Below are 18,084 nucleotides of genomic sequence, written 5' to 3' on the forward strand. Positions count from 1 at the left end.
CGATTTACTTTCTCGACAAGTAAGACACAAGGTCAGGTGAATATTGAAAAAGTAACACACAAGAGGAAGTGCACTCTGGCATGTGAAACATACCTGAGCAGCTCTGTCGGCATTTCCTGGTAGTGGTAACCCAGGTGACTATCAGTAAACTAATCCCTGCTCAAAGATAGGTTAAGCCTAAGAGGGTGGAGCTCCTAGGACTGCATGAAACTATTTCTCAGTCCGAAAGAAACAAAGCCATGAGCTGAAAAATGATGTATATTATCAGACTGATTGTCAGAGACATATCATCGACTAGTGTGAACATCCTAGTCTAAATTTTAGCAGTAGTTAACGTTATTTAACTTCTTTAGTCAGCGAAGACTGTTGGCTCAAAATAATTTGGCCGTGAGATCACAAGAGGCTGATTAATAATTTTAGAAAGGTAGACACTTAACTGCATTTCGTGTTTAATTGTATTACGATAAAACCTTGCTAATATTGTAAGTCTAGAGGTGAAAGCTTAGAGGATATTGTTGCTGTTTTTGTTTTTTGTTTGTTTTTTATGTTGTTTTTTTTTTTTTCAAAACGAAATCTCAGAAGGTTGAATAAAAAGCAGATGTGTAATATGTAAAAGGGGGTCATCGCTTTTCTTGTCTGATAAAGAATCAAGTCTACTCGCTGCCCTAGTTTCTTAGATTCATGATAAGAAAATATCACCAGCAAATAAAACAACTACAAAACAAATCAGAGCATCGTATACCTAAGTTTGTCTGCGTACATCTTCATTCATACTAGTAAATATACGCTCCATGCGATTGACTATATTTCATAGTAAATTATTTTTAAATCGTTTATGGAATAACCAAATTCAATGAAAAATGGATTTACTTAAAGAAATTTTAAAAAAATAAAATCAATAAAAATCAAACATAATCTACGGGATATTACTTTTAAAATGAAACAATTTTGATTAAATAAATATAATATGTAAAACGAAAATATAAAAACATACAATAACTCGCCATAATATTTTCTTGGCCTTTTGGCTAAGAACAAAGTGTGGTATCTGTTCTAATGCTACACTTAGTTTATTCTGTCCTCAGTTAGCGAGGAAGACTTAGACTAGGGAATTTTTATTTTTGTTCGAATCCAGGGTGCCCCTTCTTAGATAGGTGGAATTTCACCACATTAAAAAAAAACACTTTGTGTCTAACAGTGCCCTCATGGGGAGAAAAAAAAATAGGAACTCGCCATAGTAGTGATAGAAGTCCAACCCTTCCTCACACTGTTAAGGGTGGTGGCAACGTGATAGTGTCAGATCAGTACCGTCTGGTTCCTAGCAGGATCACCTATGGTAGACAAGGCTGGTGTCCGGTGGTATTAAGGCCACAAGCGGGCTAACAGCACTTTGTTGAAAATTCAGGTGGAGTTGCTCTGAGGACCAATTGCCCTCTTGTTGCCTTTACTTCTGTGTGTTGCAAGCAAAGACGTATCAAAAGCAGAATTGACAAGTACCAGTTTAGTGAGATGCAAAACTGTAACATTGTACACCTGTTTTTAATTGTGTTGTTAAATTTTAACAAACCCAACACGTTGTAGACTCTGTCGCAAGGAAACAGGAGAAAGGAAAAAACTTGCCTTACTTTTTTTCTTAACAAAAGACTTTATATCTGATATTTCCAACAATGTATTTTTTCTAAATATTTAAACAGTTCATTTCTCCTTCTCCGGCCGTGTGTGACTTTTTGTCTCTACTCTCTACGCATCTCAAACACGTGCTTCTATCATCTCGTCTCGAACACCACTCCTCCGAACACCCAATACTCTTCTTTTTCAGTCCTTACTACGTGTGTCTTTTTATTGTCTCTGCTATGACGTCACATTGCACAGCAATCTTAGTTATTTGCATATGTTATACACTGCTGCTATTGCTGCCAGCATCAGCGACTCTATTACAAAACTAGTGACAGATAAACATCCTGTTACAGAGATGGTTAGTGAATCAAAAGAACAGGCGACTCAAAATCGGAAGCAAAAAATATTCGCATTGCATTTATTTATTTTTTGCATAAAACAATAAATAAAATCTCAATGTTTCACTCTTTTTGGGGATTTGTTTTTAGTATTATAAAAGATATGAAATTGTTAATGATTTTTTTTATTATTTAGAAAAAGAGAATAACTTTTTATCTGACACCATTTGCTGCAAATTTCGAGTTGCCTGTTATTTTGATTAACCAAATGGTTTAATCCAACCAAAAATAAGCAACTTAAAACTTGATCAAAACTTAAATGGGTGACTGCACTAGAATACCCGGTGGCATCTACAAATACTTCATTCAAAGGTATAAATAAGTACTTTTGACACTCTGGCTACTTTCATGGTGATTATACCCGTCAGTGTAAGTTAAGCAATGTTATGCTCCGTTAGTAATTCGATGGGTGACTGCTTGGCAATACCAGTTAATGTAAAAATTACCAACTAGAAGTATAAGTAGGTATCAACATAGTTAGAAGCAAAACTGGTGATATAATCATTCTATCACAGAAGTAGTTTAAGCCAGACAAAGTTAAGCAAGTGAATAAATAGGTACTTGTGACACTCTGTCAACTGGGATGGCCAGTGTGAGTAAAGCAACGTTAAGTCTGGTTAGTACTTAGATGGGTGATTGTATTGGAATACATGGTTGCATCTATAGACACTTCATCCACATGTACCAGCCTAATAGGTGCCAACACTAGTGACACTTTTGCTACTGTCACGAAGATGTTACAAGCCAGTGTAAGTTAAGCAACATTAAACCTGGTTAATATTTAGATGGGTGACTGCTTTGGAATACTAGGTGATACTAGCAAACACTCTGCCCAGTAATGAAATACCAACAGACAGACTTATAGCAATATTTGAGCAGAGCTAGAAAAAAAAAATGAACACAGATTCTATTTACTAACTGTAATCTTCTTGGGTGGTAAACTTGAAACTTTCAAAGAACATGATCTGTTTTTGCTTTTTTGTTTTTTGGGATTTTTTTTTTGTTTTTTCAGATTAGATCATGTTTTGTCTAATTTGTTTTAATAAACATCTCAACACTTTTTATGTACATTCTCTGCTGATAACATTCGACCTACGCCTACGCACACAGCACGAGTTATCTGCGTGTGTGCACACACATACCAATGTGCCATCTTTATTTTTATGACAGGCCAGTAGACATACACGAAACAAGTTACATGTATTATTGCATATGGCCTGAAAGGTAGTTTGTAGTTATAGGAGTGACTCCATTTACACAAAAACGTCATTTGTTAACATTATGAAAGAAAATTAAACTTTCTTTTCTTCAAAAAATTCACTTGAAAAAGTTTTTGTCTTTTTAAGTTACACACGATACTAACACTTCAGTCAAACGCTGATGATTTTTTTTCATTCACTTGACTATATACTGAATTACTCCCCTTAGTGTATCACACAAAAGAAAAGCTATTTATATGTATCTATATTGAAGCAGGAACACAATGCATATTGTTATATTAGTGATAATCCACTCTATAAAAATTACTGTTGTCTATTCGATTTTTATATTTAATCCTGCTCAAAATTTATTAAATAATCATACATGAAGGAAGTCGGAGGAGTTTTCACTCCCAGGCTCAGATCTACTACCATTGCTACTCACTACACCTAGAAGACTTTTTCTTTTTCTTTTTACAAAGAAGAATAGCAAGTAGAAGTCAGCCGAACATTTGCATGAGTGAAGTCCGGCCATTGGCTAATAAAAACTTTAATCCACTAAATCCAAATAAAAAATAATCTGATTGGTTAACTAGCTAAACATAGATATATAAAAACATCAGGTAACATGAATTCCATGCATTTCAACCGGATGATTCCTTACAGAGATAGAACACAGAAGATACTGTGTAGCGTAATTGCCATATATTTTCATAACTTTATTTATATGTGTGTGCGCACGTGTGTGCATGTGTGTGTATGTAATAGAAACATTTCTCAGATGTGTAATCTCGACTTTTAGAGCTATGGGTAAAATAGTAACATGGTCAATTAATCAGTTACAACAGATTGTTGGAGAGATCTGGGTTCATACCTTTCCCAATAGTATTAGAGTATTCGTATGATGTGGTGTTTGCATCAAACAAGCTGCCTGCAATGAATCCTTAACACTTCTGCCACATCATTTATTCCGCTTTTTTAAAAAAATCATTTTGCAAGGGACTTATACACATCCTCTAAACTGATTTCATGGAATTGAAAGTAAATCATGTAGAACAGACAATTAACAATCTACCTTGACATTCATTATAAAATAAATACTGGCATGAATCACGAAATTATCCTATATCTTTACACAATCCAACTATTAACCCATGCATCTCGGATGATGTTTCTATCACTAGTCTCCCACTCTTATGTAGGATTCAAAAAAGAGTCTTAAAGCTAATAAGTCCTGCACTATCAGCCAAACTCCGTCCCATCGCCACACTGTTGCATCCCTGTGCATATTTTACTTGAATGGAATGTGCTTTAATGAACTCAAATCACTTGTGTCCCCTCGACGTACATACTACCGGCTAATCCGGCAAGTAGCAAAATCCTACCCCTTCTCTGTTGAAGTCCCTAAATGCCGGAAATTCTTCTAGTGTAATAGTTTCTTCTCGCAGACTACCCAACTTTGGAATTCCTTCCCTGCTTCTTGCTTCCTTGGCAGTACTAACCTGCAGAAGTGAACAGATATCTTGCTGCTCAACTCCCTACATAGTGCTTTGTATACATGATCTCAGATAGTAGCCCCTTATGTCCAAGTAGAAATATACCTTATTTGAAGTAAACAAGAGTAAAAAAAAAAAAGCATGATGTAAGATGTAAAATGACGTCACATGTTGTAACATGTCATTTACTCGCATCATTGCTATCAAAGGAGGAGGTTTTATTTCATTCAAAGCAAACTTCGGTTACTGATGAGTTTGACGCAATGAAACCAGAACATCTTTGAGAATTTACCTTGAAGTACCGTCAAGATGTACTTTTTAATCAGATAGATGCAGCATAATCATGTGGACACACCGGTTCTTGTTAGATCACTGAACTTAAGCAACACTGAGCCTAGTCAGTACCAGATGGGTGATCATTTCAGAATATCAGGCGATGTATGTAGGAAGACATTGACACCTCTTGCAAAAACTGTTAAAACTTAACAACGTGATCTCCCTTGACAAGGATATACGTGCGCCTGGGGATCACTTAGTAATTTGATATTCCCTAGAATATATATATATATATATATATATATATATATATATATATATATTTTACTATAATAATTAAATACCTACAGACACTAGTGTTTCATCCTTTCGGGAATCTTCAGTGCAGGGTGTCATGATTAACACCAGTCGAACGATTTGAACCCCGCAACACGAGACATCTCTGGCTCGATTAGCGAACACCTCATCCATTCAGCTACCATTAACCGCGTGAAATAACGTTGAATTTAAACATCTTAATTTTAAATGTTGATTTACGTCAGTCAGACAGTGATCTAATCGTTATACAATGATCTATGCATACATATATATATATATATATATATATATATATATATATATATATATATATATATATATATATATGTTTTGATTACCATATTATCTGCTTAGTTTCGCATGTTTTGATTACTGAATCATATCAACAATCCGATAATTTTATCAGACTTTACGGAAATAATTATTATAATTAGGAAAAAATAGATATTAAAAAAAGCACAAAAAAAAGGAAAAAGAATTTCAATTCGACATCAGCAGCAGTTTTTTTTTTTTACATAGGCATCACCACTTATCAAGGCCCAGAGACCGCTCAAGGATAAGGGTTAAGAGTGTACAGTAGTCAATTGGACAATATAGTAATCGTTAGTAATGGAAATTCGGTAAATTTGTTAACTTAAGTGGAACGGCTCATCAAGAACTTGTTTACGTTGGACTTGAAAACAATCAGATTGTAGTCAGTTGGAAAGCAGGAAAACGGAAGACAGTTCCACAGGCGTGCACTTCTAAGAAAGAAGCTTTGTTCATGAAATCTACGTTTAGGTTTAGGCACAAATAAAGAGTTGAGGGGGGGGGATTATTGACAGTGTTTTCAGCTAGTCACTGTGTTTCTTGTGAAAGTTTGGCGAGGGGGGACCATAGATTGAAGCTCAATCGAGCACTTGCCATGAAAATAATGATAAAGCAGAGACAAACTTGCAACATCTTTTCTGTGAGATAGCGGTTGCAGGGAAGAGAAAAGGACATCTTCTACGAGGCTACAAAGTCTATTTTGAAATCTATCAAGGCAGGACAAGTCCTTTCTAACAGCTCCTGCTCAGATACGGCAACAGTATCCATCCTTGGACGTACCTGGCTCTTATATAAATAGAGAATTGCATCAGCAGTGAGATATCTACTGGATCGATAGAAGGATCCCACCATTTTTCCAGCGATCATGGCAACAGATTTGATTACGTGTTCCATTTCAGATCATGAGTAAAGATCAAGTCCAGAAGCTTTTCAAAACATGAGGCCTCCCCAAGACGAGAGTCATTCATTTCAATTGATGCCAGATGGGGATCAATGCGTTGATGATGTAAAGATAAAAGCTTGGTTTTAGATGCATTAAAAGTAACCAGCCACACCTATCCCCATTGTACCATGTGCTCAAGATCAGAGGAGAGAGAATCGGGAGAACTTGGTCATCTATGGTCTTAGATGTGTTACAATAGATAGTAGTGTCATCAGCATAAATGTCTATGAATGATCTTAGGATGTGATTTGGAAGATCATTAATGTAGATAAAGAAGAGAGTTGGGCCCAGAATGGACCCCTGAGGGACTCCAGCATTATTACTGCGAGCTTCTGATTTTTGCCCATCAACTACTATTCTTATGAACCTATGAGAGAAATGATTTAATAATTGTGAAGACATTTCCAGCTATATCATAGCTGGAGATCTTGTGAAGTAAACCTTTATGCCATACCTTATCAAAGATCTTCACTATGTCAAGAGCAATTGCTCTAGAAAGGTTGGCTCCGTCGAGAGATTCACTAATCCTATGAGATATAACTGTAAGCATATCTGCTGTAGATCTAGCAGAACAGAAACCATATTGTGTGTCACTAAGAAGGTTATTTTTGCTGAGGTGGTTGATTACTTCTCTATCTTCCAGCAACTTACTCATGACACACAGGAGACTTATTGGCCTGTACTGAGAGGGAGATGAGCAATCACCTGAATTTTTAAATACAGAGCATACTGATGAGATTTTCCAAGGTGATGGGAAACAATTCTCCTTTAGACAATGTTTAAACAGCTTTGTAAGTATGGGCACTAGTTCTGGTTGAAGTTTTTTTGAGTACTATAATTGGATTACCGTCAGGGCTGGTTGCTTTACTGGAATCAAGGTTTTTGATTAGCTTGACAACATCACGTACAGATATTTGTATATCACATAGCATGTTTTCTGATACAGGAGGAAATATTGGGGGTTGGTGGCCTTGGTCGCAAAGGGTAGAATTAGCTGCAAAGTTCTTGGCAAAGAGTTTGGTTAGTCTGAAGCTGACGAGATTACCTCAGGTCCATTGATGATAGTTGGGATAGAGCACATGCTTCTGTTCAGGATTCTGTTTGCTATTTGCCAAAACTAGTGGGAACCAAGCCGCTGCTCAGCTACTTTGGACTTGACGGACTGAGCATACAATGCTTTTGCGTTCTTTATTACTTTCTTACAATGGTTGCTGGCAGTCCTAAAGCAGCTTTAGTCTCAATACATCTATTACATTGGAAGCAGTGGAAAAAGTGATTTCTGTGTGCAATGGCAGCAGCAAATTCTGGAGAGAACCATGGCTGGCTGTTAGGTTTTTGCTGGAACTTTTTCGAGGGTATGAAACGGTCTATGCCTATAATTAACCATTCTGTCAAGTCTGATACTATAGAGAACACATCCTTTTTAAACATGGAATGCAGAGGTAGATCTGACATAAATGTATGGAAGCTATCCCAGTTAGCCATAATGTATCGATATACTGTACAATGGAGAGTTAACTTTTAAGAAACATTGGTAAGGGGTGAAACTTTACTGCTGCTGATGTGTAACTAAGCAGATAGAACGGTAATAAAAACATATATATGTACTTGCTCTGCAATAGTATCGAGCACTCTCTTCAGGTTTTTACTAATTACCATTTTTGCTATATATATATATATATATATATATATATATATATATATATATATATATATATATATATATACACATGCTAACTCTCCAGTCATCACGATTATGGAGATTGACTGTGTCCATTTACCATTGCTTATGGTCGGTTGTTTCTGGTTTTGTGTTAATTATTATATATTTCACTGATTCTTTATCATCCGTCAGTTCTATGTCTTTGTGTTTACTGATTTTACCAGTCGGGTAGTTATCTTCAACCTCACATGTCTTGTGAAACAGAACAGAGCATTCTTTGGAGGAAGTCGGTTCAACTCTCCTAAGATGATTGCCAATGGATCTTTTTTAACCATGTAGCCCAGTCAAACCTAAACAAACATACAAACGAACAATCCTTGATAATGCGACACCAAATGACATTCATTGTCTACTCGTATCTTTTTTGTATGACAAGTAAAAATTTGGGAAAGCAATTTGTATGGAGGCTATCGCATTTACACTTTATAAGTAATGAGATAAACGTGGTTGTGAAAGGAGAGGCCCATATCCTTCAGCAGCGACAACAATCCAATAAACAGTTGTGAAGTGCTAAAAGTCAAAGATAAAGACTCTTAAATGCAGTGATTGTTTTTGAGTTGTTGGCCTCATTCTGACGCTAGAAACAATGGACAGTTTCAGAAAGGCTGCACAATGAAAGTTTTTTTGTTTGTTTTTTACAGTATATTAACACTTTTCCTATTCACTTTGGTAAATCGTTGTCTGCTTTATATCTTTATAATGTACGAGTGGTATGTGTCCGGCATTGCCCAGGTGAAGATTTCCAAGTTTAACAAGATACATCTGAAGAAGGTTGAAGGTTACATCAGCCGAAACGTTGTGCACTCAAGATGAGAACAATAGTCTGAAGAATACAAATCTTTATTCTTATTACCCACTTTTGTTCCAATCAATATTTGTGATTGTTCACAGTGGATTTTCCTTGTTTCCAGGTTACTGACAAAGCTGACCACTTATGCAAGTTTCTGATATGTGTTAACATCAAAGTTCAGGACTTTTCAAAGTACAATGTTGGTACAGGACGACTGACAAAACAACCAATCAGAATGCAGCTGTCTATCAAAAATGAAAGATATCAGCTTTATTTTTAAAACCATGCATACTTTGTTGAACATGTTAACTCCATCAGTCATGGATGGATCAATGTTCCAACTTACTTGCCCCCACATAGGAGTAAAGTCAGACACAGAGTCGGTTTTTAATGTGGGAAAAATCCAGCTCCCTAAAAGGGGAAACTCTGGGTTGGAATGAAAATAAATATTGTCTCAGTCTAAAAAGATTTCTCCTTTGCTGAGCAAGAACAAAAAGTATGAAGGGTAGTATTTGACCAGATCATACATTTTTCTCCTATTCAAAAAAGGGGGCGGAATCTGAGAGAAGGTAATCACGAATGATCTGAAAGACAAGAAACTTATACTTAAAAGAGAACATGTTAAACCAGAATCTGATGACGACGATGATTACTGCATGAACAGGTGCTTCAATTGATGGTATGTATTATTTAAATCCTTTGAACTACTGTTCTCATCTGGAGTGTTATTTTCACAATGTTTCGGTCGATGTAACCTCCGACTTTCTTCAGATGTATTTTGTCGAACTTGAGAATCTTTCTGTCGAACTCGGAAATCTTTCTGTCAAACTCGGGAATCTTTCTGTCGAACTCAAGAATCTACTTAGAATTTCAAACGGAAGCTTTAATTTAATTGCTGAAGGTAACATGCTCTCTTTCATGCAACCATAACTGGGTAGAAACCCTAAATAATTTGCATGGTGACGTAATGAGAGTATACTACCCTTGTGGATTAAATAAAGGGTTTCATTCGAAATTTCGTGCAGATTCCCCGAGTTTAACAGAAAGATTCTCGAGTTCAGCAAGATGCACCTGAAGAAGGTCAGAAATTACATCGACAGAAACGTTATAAAAATCACACTCAAGATGAGAACAGTAGACCAAAGAATCCAAATAATACGAATAACCAATCCTCAGAATTCAGAACTGTAATATGCTTTGCTTGTTATTTATTCAAAGATTACACTTCACTCATGTTTACATTTCAGTTGCCACTTACCTGTTTGGCTGGACAATTCATATTCAATGCCAACATGCGAGGTAGATTAATTTTGAGCGCATCTATTAAATCCCACCTCTCTCTCTCTCCACCCCTCCCCCATACAGACAATTAAAGATTACCATTAACATACCATCTGTTATTATCCTTTGAGTCTAATATTTGACCCAATTCATTTGTTCAAAAAAATAAAAAGTGGAGAAAAAAAGAGAGGGTGAAGCTAATAAATAGTGCCACAGACTATGGAATAAGCTGTGCTCAGTTCAAATCTTAAAGCATCCATTTTGGGGTCATTTACGTATTAACACTGTTGAGAATTTACGGATAAACCACATCGACATGCTGGTTTTAAGGCCAGATTACTGAGGTTTAGCAACGTGGAACCTGATTATTACTTATATGGGTGACTATTTAACAATGTCTGGGTATTGTAAGAAAACACTGTAGCCAGATGTATCAGTGCTTATAATTGTAATTGTTTTGGCATTCATGTTGGAGCAGTACGGCTGTCTCCATTCAAAGAATTTGCCTTTTTCCAAATGAATGCTGACTGGGCGTGACAGTCCACCACAGCAGCTGATACAAGAGTTAGCCAATCATGTGACAAACCACATAGAGGCAAATGCCTAGGATCAACTCAGCATCATGTTTCACTATTGTAAACCAGCTTTTCAGCTAACCTCCACATCGTTTTTCCAACCCTGAGGAGAGGCTGAATCAATGATTTTATAAAAATAAAGAACATGACCAGCGAGATGCATGAGTAGATACTAGCTTTGCTAATATGCTGTCATGAGGATGGTTCAGCGTATTCGTTCTGTCTTACTCTATAATACAATACGCACTGAATATATGATGAAAATTATGGAAATAAAGTACCAGAGATTGAATTTAAATCCACACTTGCTATTTCACACCAATATACCTAAAAAAAAAAAATTCAACATAACATTGATATTAAAAAAAAAACAAAAATGCACTCATTCTAATTCCAATGGTTCATCACCAAAAAAATCTTTTCATGAATGTAAAATAGAAAGGAAGAAACAAAATGCTCTATGATTAGTCTGTTTCATGGCTTTTATTCAAGAGATTGCATGTTTAAATATAATTATGTTTTTTAGCCGTTTTCAAATATGAAGTATATCCTTTCAGCTTGCAGTTTGTGTTGGGTATTCCGAACAGAAATATGGATCGTTTTGTCACCTTCTTTTTGTAGTTACTTCATTCATAAATTAGTTCGTAGGATATTTTAAATTGTGGAGTATTATAATTTGGTTTCCAGATAATGTTGGGTCACCAGGAGACAATGTGCACTGTTTCAGTGCCAACCTCTCGACAGCTTTTTATGCATATAAGCTACTCTCACTGATCCGAGGGCCTATTATCTGAATTGCAAGTAAATGAACTGTTCAAAACTAATGAATCAAGTATTTTGTTTCTTCATTTCCATTTTAAATTCATATTGTCAGATCTTTTATCCTTTTATTATCATATATATATATATATATATATATATATATATATATATATATATATATATATATATATATATACGTAAATTGAATAAAATTACAACCTACATGAATAGAAATTCACTTATTTTGGCGTTAAGCTCTTACAGCTGTTTCGTGAAAGGATGGACAATTACCTCTCGTCCATAGAACTGTAAATCTTCCATCCAGTCACTCCTCAGAGACGCTTACAACTATTCTCAACTAGTTTTTCAATCCGTTGTGAACACGTTTATTTTTTCCCTCCATATCAAATGGAGCTCGTATTTATACTTAGTTTTTAGTATCGTACAACCCTTACAGTCAAGAACATCTTCCTATAACTTTGTTTTTAGCCTATTTTGGGGGTACTATTTTAAATGAGTCTCACTTTTTAAGGATATTCTAATTTAATTTTAGCTTTTATTTAGATTTCGCGGGTTCGAGGAACGAATATATATATATATATATATATATATATATGTATATATTATACAAACCATGATGATTAAAAGACCAGACATGTGCCGTAGTTTTATTTTAAATAAATATTTATTTATTTATTTATTTAATAATTTTAATTTTTGGCTCGTACAAAAAACCCTTCATCAGAAGGATTGAGATAATACTTTCCTTGTAAGCGCACATGTTAAAAATAATAGAAATCCACTTGCATACTGAATTAGATGATACGATAGTAATTGCGCCAAGCAACATCATGGCAAATAAGAAAAAAAAAAAAAAGAATTGTCTAAATCCGCCTATGAAGAGTTTTGTATGAATCAAAAATAAAATTTTTGAATAAATATTTATTTCAAATAAAAATAGTGTGCATGTCTGGACTTTTAACAGTCATGTTGCCTGGTCATAAAATATGCTTAAATGTAAAATTTCAATTTATGAAGATCTTGTATCTATCATTATAGAACCAATTAACTATTGATTATTATATTGTACCTATTACACAATAGTGATTTAAAAAGTTAAAAAAATATGACTTCATGACTATCAGCTAGAATCGAAACCATAACATTTAGCTCTCCAGCTTCATTTGCTACCATCTGAACTTAGACAACATGCATATCAAATTAACCGACTTAAACATATAAATGTATAGTTGCACATAAGTAGAGGAGCACTTTAACTTGATTTATGTCTGCCAAGTTTCAATTTTTCAATTTTGACTCCTCTTTAGCAGCTATTTTTGCCAGCTAAAAAAAAAAAATTGAATTTGTTCCATAGGTCCGAATCTCCTATATATCAAGTTTTAAATCTGTAGACCAAAAATTGACAGAGTAATTTGGTAGAGACTGTTCTGCACACACACACACACACACACACACACACACGTTAAAATCAACAATTCTACACCCAACTGTTTCTTTTCTTCCAGAATTTTATTCAGATAATTAGCAATCTATGCTGATCATATGAATCTCTATTCTGACGTTGTTACTCTCCCATCTCCTTCAGATCAGTTGAAACATGCAGTTGATCTAGAAGTTAATCTGAGTTCAGTTATAGATTCAGATACAAAATGGCTTGTATCATTTAATCTTGTTAATACTTCACTCATGTCTTTCAATCATAGATGTGTCTCTTTTCTTCTTGAGATTCTCATGGATAGCTCTGCTCTTAAGAAAACATCGATCCTGAAACTTCTGGGTCTTTTTTTGTTTTTTTTTTTGTCATCAAATCTTTCTTGGGGTTCATATATTAGATCGATCGCTTTTTCTGCTTCTCGCAAAGTTGGTTCTCTTTATTGCTATAAAAACTTTATTCTCTACCTTTTCAACTCTACTATTAGATCATCTGTGAAGTACAGTTGTCATTTTTGGGCTGGTGAATCTATATATGTATATATACTAGCAAAAGTACCCGTCGTTGACTGGGTTCAAAAACAGCCTACAGAAAATGGACTCTGATTTATGAAAGTATGATAGGTTATGAAATGTAAGGGTTGTAAAGAGATAGCTTCGAATTTGGGGGTATCAAAACCAAAGCAAAATATGATGAAAGTAAAAGTAAATTAAATAAGCCCCATAATTTATTATACCATACCTGTTCACACTGAAACACATCACAATATTCTGTGGATCTATATTAAAACACCTTGTTAAACTTTGTGACATATTTCCATTCTGTGGAGGTCAGGTGCGAACGAACACCCCCATAATTTTATTATACCATATTTCTTCCAACTGAAACATAATTATCAAAGTATACTTACGCAGATAGATATAAAAAGTCTTTATTAAAGTTTGTGCCTATTTCCATTCTATGGAGGCCAGGGGCGAACACAGACCCCACAATTTTATTATACCGTCCCTATATAAGTTAAAAAATACTTATCAAAGTATTCTTATGTACATCTATATCAAAAACACTTGTAAACGTTTTTTTTTTTAATTTTTAAATTTTTTATTTCCATACTTTGTGGACCAGGCGCGAACGCAGACCCCAAAATTTTAATGAACCACTGTTCTGCCAGATCAAACATAACCATTCCTGTGTTTCGATTCATCTTCTATCATAATATGTAATCAGTTTTTTAAAATAGTCAACCATATAGGAGCCTTTTCGTGACCAAACACACACACATGCATTCAGCTTTATATATATATATATATATATATATATATATATATATAGCACAATCACGTTGACACACCAGTTCTCACCAGATCACCAAAGTTAAGCAACGTTGAGCTTGGCCAGTACCAGATGGGTGACCATTTGGGAAGGTGAGGCGTCGTATGTACCGTAAAGTAAATATTAGGTTGAGAAACTGGCGCGATCTATCCTTCTCTCGAGGGTAGATGGGATTCTCTTAAGCCGTAGTAGGCACCTCATCTAGTGATGGCATCACAATAAAAAAAATACCCTTGATAGCTCTGGTGAAGCATCAAGTATTCAGCTACCAACAAGATTTGAATGACACTACAAACTCGTGTAATGTGTCCAATCTCAGCTGCAGCTGCACTGGAATCTCTATCCTATTTCAGTGTTCTCTATAACGTGCAGGAATATTATTTGTAATTTGATTACCTCACAGCTTTGACGTTGCTAGTTTCAGTTTTTTTTTTTTAGATATATATATATATAAATACTATCATGACATGTGTTCTCCCGAATTGTCTGACCTGTTTCCTGTTTTCTGTTTCCTTTGTTCCAGCTCGTTTGACTTGTTGGTCTTGTGATCTCCATCACTCCACTATTCTAATACCTCATTGTAATACAGCTTCTCATTTCAACAGCTTCTTTCGCAAAACTGCAAGTTTGTGAAACTCTCCTGCTCACTGATTTCCTTCTTAAATTGGTTTCATGACTACTACCCTATTCCACTGCCTCTCCATGCATCTTGTAAACTCTTGTTCAATTTACCAACATCTAAAAAACATCATAACTGCACTCTTTGATTTAAGACAAATTCTAGTTAATAACACATCACATATTATTTATTAAATAATACATTCGGAAACCAATTAAAAATGATGAAACATTCTTGAAGCTATCTTCATCGAAACACAAGAACTTACAATTAATAATATTGCCAGTAATAATATTTTATAATGCTTAACATAATACACTTTTATCCAATGATGATAATTCTGGTATCACCGAATTTAAAATCTGGAACAGTGTGAGCACATTCTCTCAGCGTTGGATTGACTTCACACACTCATTTTATAACTATCTTTTGAAATTTTCATCTTTTTTTTTTTTCAGGATTTCGTAATATATATGGCACATGAATTTATTTTTTGTCATTTGAACACAAAAAAGATTTTTTAAAAATTGAAAATGTAAAAAAAAAGTTATAATTAAGCAGACGATTTTCATTATTTTTAAGAATGTTTGATTAACTGAGAAAATACTGCCTAACTATACACATTTCAAATACACACACACACACACACACATTGGAAAAGGTGCTTGTGCATTATAATTGCATATCTAAAAGATAAAAAAATAAAAGCATTTTAAGTAAAATAAATTTGTATGTATTTATGAGTCATATCGAAATTATTTTTTTAAAATGTCAAATTATGAAAAATGATTGCATACAAAAATATAAGTAAAAATAAAATATATCAAATAATGCAGTTTAGTCTATTGCAGTCATTTCCGTATGACAAATTGACTTATTTCCCTTGTTTCCACCATTTTAAAACCAGAAAATAGTGGATCGATAACAACGATGTTTGTTTTTTTTTTTGTAAAAAATACTTATAGCATATCTTCTACGCTATCATATTTTTAAAAAAAATTTAATAATACATAAGTACCCAAAACATTTCGAAAACTATAGATAGATATTTCCTCACTTATAAAGTGCATGTTAATGTCATTTTGGACTACATTTCACTGAAGATTCTTATTAGCTGAAATTAGCGGAGAAAAAAGGAATACTGTTAATACGACAATTATTTGATGCAAGATTAACGTCTTATCGTATTGAAAGAGAAAGAGGGTTGCGTGTTTAGGTCAAACTAAGCTAAATCTTAATCAGTTAATGAAACAAAGCTGACATTTCTACAACATCTAAAAAAAAAAACTGTAAAAGCAAACATGTTTTTGTTGCATGAATTGTCAGACTTCTTGACAGGAGAATCAGAATAAAATCACGGTTTGGCACAAAAAAAAAATGTGCTCTTTTCATAACAGAAGGTCAACAGGCATACATGAGCTGCAGAATTAATTCTTGACAATTTGATTTTTTTTTTAAATTTTTTAACTCTTTTTCACCCAAAACAAGGCATATTGCTACATGGAACATAAGGGGCTACTATTTGAGAGTATATCTAACAGAGGACTGTGAGGGGTTGAGCAGCAAGATGTCTGTTCACAGTACTTTTAAACTTTTGCAGGTTAGTACGGCCAGGGAAGCAGGAAACAGAGAGGGGATTTTAAAGTCCAGCAGTTTGAAAGAAAAAAAAACTATTAGAGTAGAAGATTTTCCAGCATCTAGGGATCACAACAGTGAAAAGGTGGGATTTTGCTACTCGTTAGGTTAGTCGGGGGGTATATATGTCAAGAGGAGTGCTAGGAGTTCAGCAGAGCACATTCTAATAAAGTACTTATAAAAAAGGCACAGGGATGCGACATTGCAGTGATGGAACAGAGGTTGGAGCTTGGCCAGTTCCGTCACCTTTTCCATCTAATGTGTGCAACAAATAGCCATGATGTAATCCCGTGGCAATCTTCAAGTCCAATGTAAACAAATACTTGTCATAAACTGTCCCCACAAATGATCAAACTTAGTCATTCTAGTAATCATTTTCAATTGTCACAATTTTTTTCAATCTCAATAGAGATGTCGAATATTTCTAGTTTGCGTAGGTCATTATAATAATCGCGTTAGTAGAGATTAGGAGTGCATAGATCAGACAAAGTTACGACTCATAAGGGGATCAAGTCCTCTTAACTCAATCAAAACTTTCATTGATCACCTTGCTGTGTGTGCAATTAGAGACAAGATCATGAGTTGACCTTTATGTTTCCATGGATTCCTTGTTCAATGCACCAATGTAAATATTTGCTCTTCATCATTCCTATGATGGAGTTGCTGTCATTCAGAGAATCTCTGAAAACATTGACAAGATTCTGTCTGCTTATTCTTAGCAAGAGTTTCCCATTGTGAAACACATTGCCATGGACTGTTTCCTTGTCTATTACACCATAGTCGTCTTCAAGTCCAATGTCAACAAATACTTGTCATAAGCCGTCCTCACAAGTGATAAAACTTAGTTCATTCCATTAATCATTTTCAATTCTATCACAATAGCCTCAATCTCCTTAACTCATATCCTCTAGTGGCTTTCAACCTTGACAGGTGATTATTCATTATCAAAAAAATAATAAAGGATATTTATAAAAGAAAAAAAAATAGTAAAACTTTTTAAAATCAAGATACCACTACAAACGGTTTTCATTAGTAGACAAAAAAATGACCATGTGAAATATGGGAGGTTTTATTGTTATGATATGTTCACTAAATAGAAATTGATGTTTATGCATTTGAATGTGAATTTTGTTAACCAATTTCATGGCCAAGCAAAAGTGTAACATAACTTCTATAACTTTCTCTTTTTCCCTCCCCTGTTTTCCCCCCTCCTTCTTTCCTCTTTGCCCAGCTCATTCCTCTCTCTGGACGGACACACACACAGATAACTCGAGAGTCAATGTAAGGGAAATAACTCTGCAAAAACAAAAAAAGAATTACTTCTCTTTACATGATAACATTTAAAGATGTCTATAAGT

At 34.6% G+C, this 18,084-nt stretch overlaps 1 long non-coding RNA gene and 1 pseudogene across 1 annotated transcript in view; both read left to right on the top strand.

The window, feature by feature from the left end:
• The window catches only part of LOC145291399 (uncharacterized), a 63,343-nt gene that overhangs the window by 19,795 nt on the left and 25,464 nt on the right, over nucleotides 1–18,084 (top strand). The gene's annotated exons all lie outside the window — the stretch shown is intronic.
• Nucleotides 1,009–1,182, top strand: LOC145291794 (U2 spliceosomal RNA; annotated as a pseudogene).

This window comes from Euprymna scolopes, chromosome 12 (genome assembly GCF_053919585.1).
Source record: "Euprymna scolopes isolate OS-2025 chromosome 12, ASM5391958v1, whole genome shotgun sequence".
NCBI lineage: Eukaryota > Metazoa > Mollusca > Cephalopoda > Sepiida > Sepiolidae > Euprymna > Euprymna scolopes.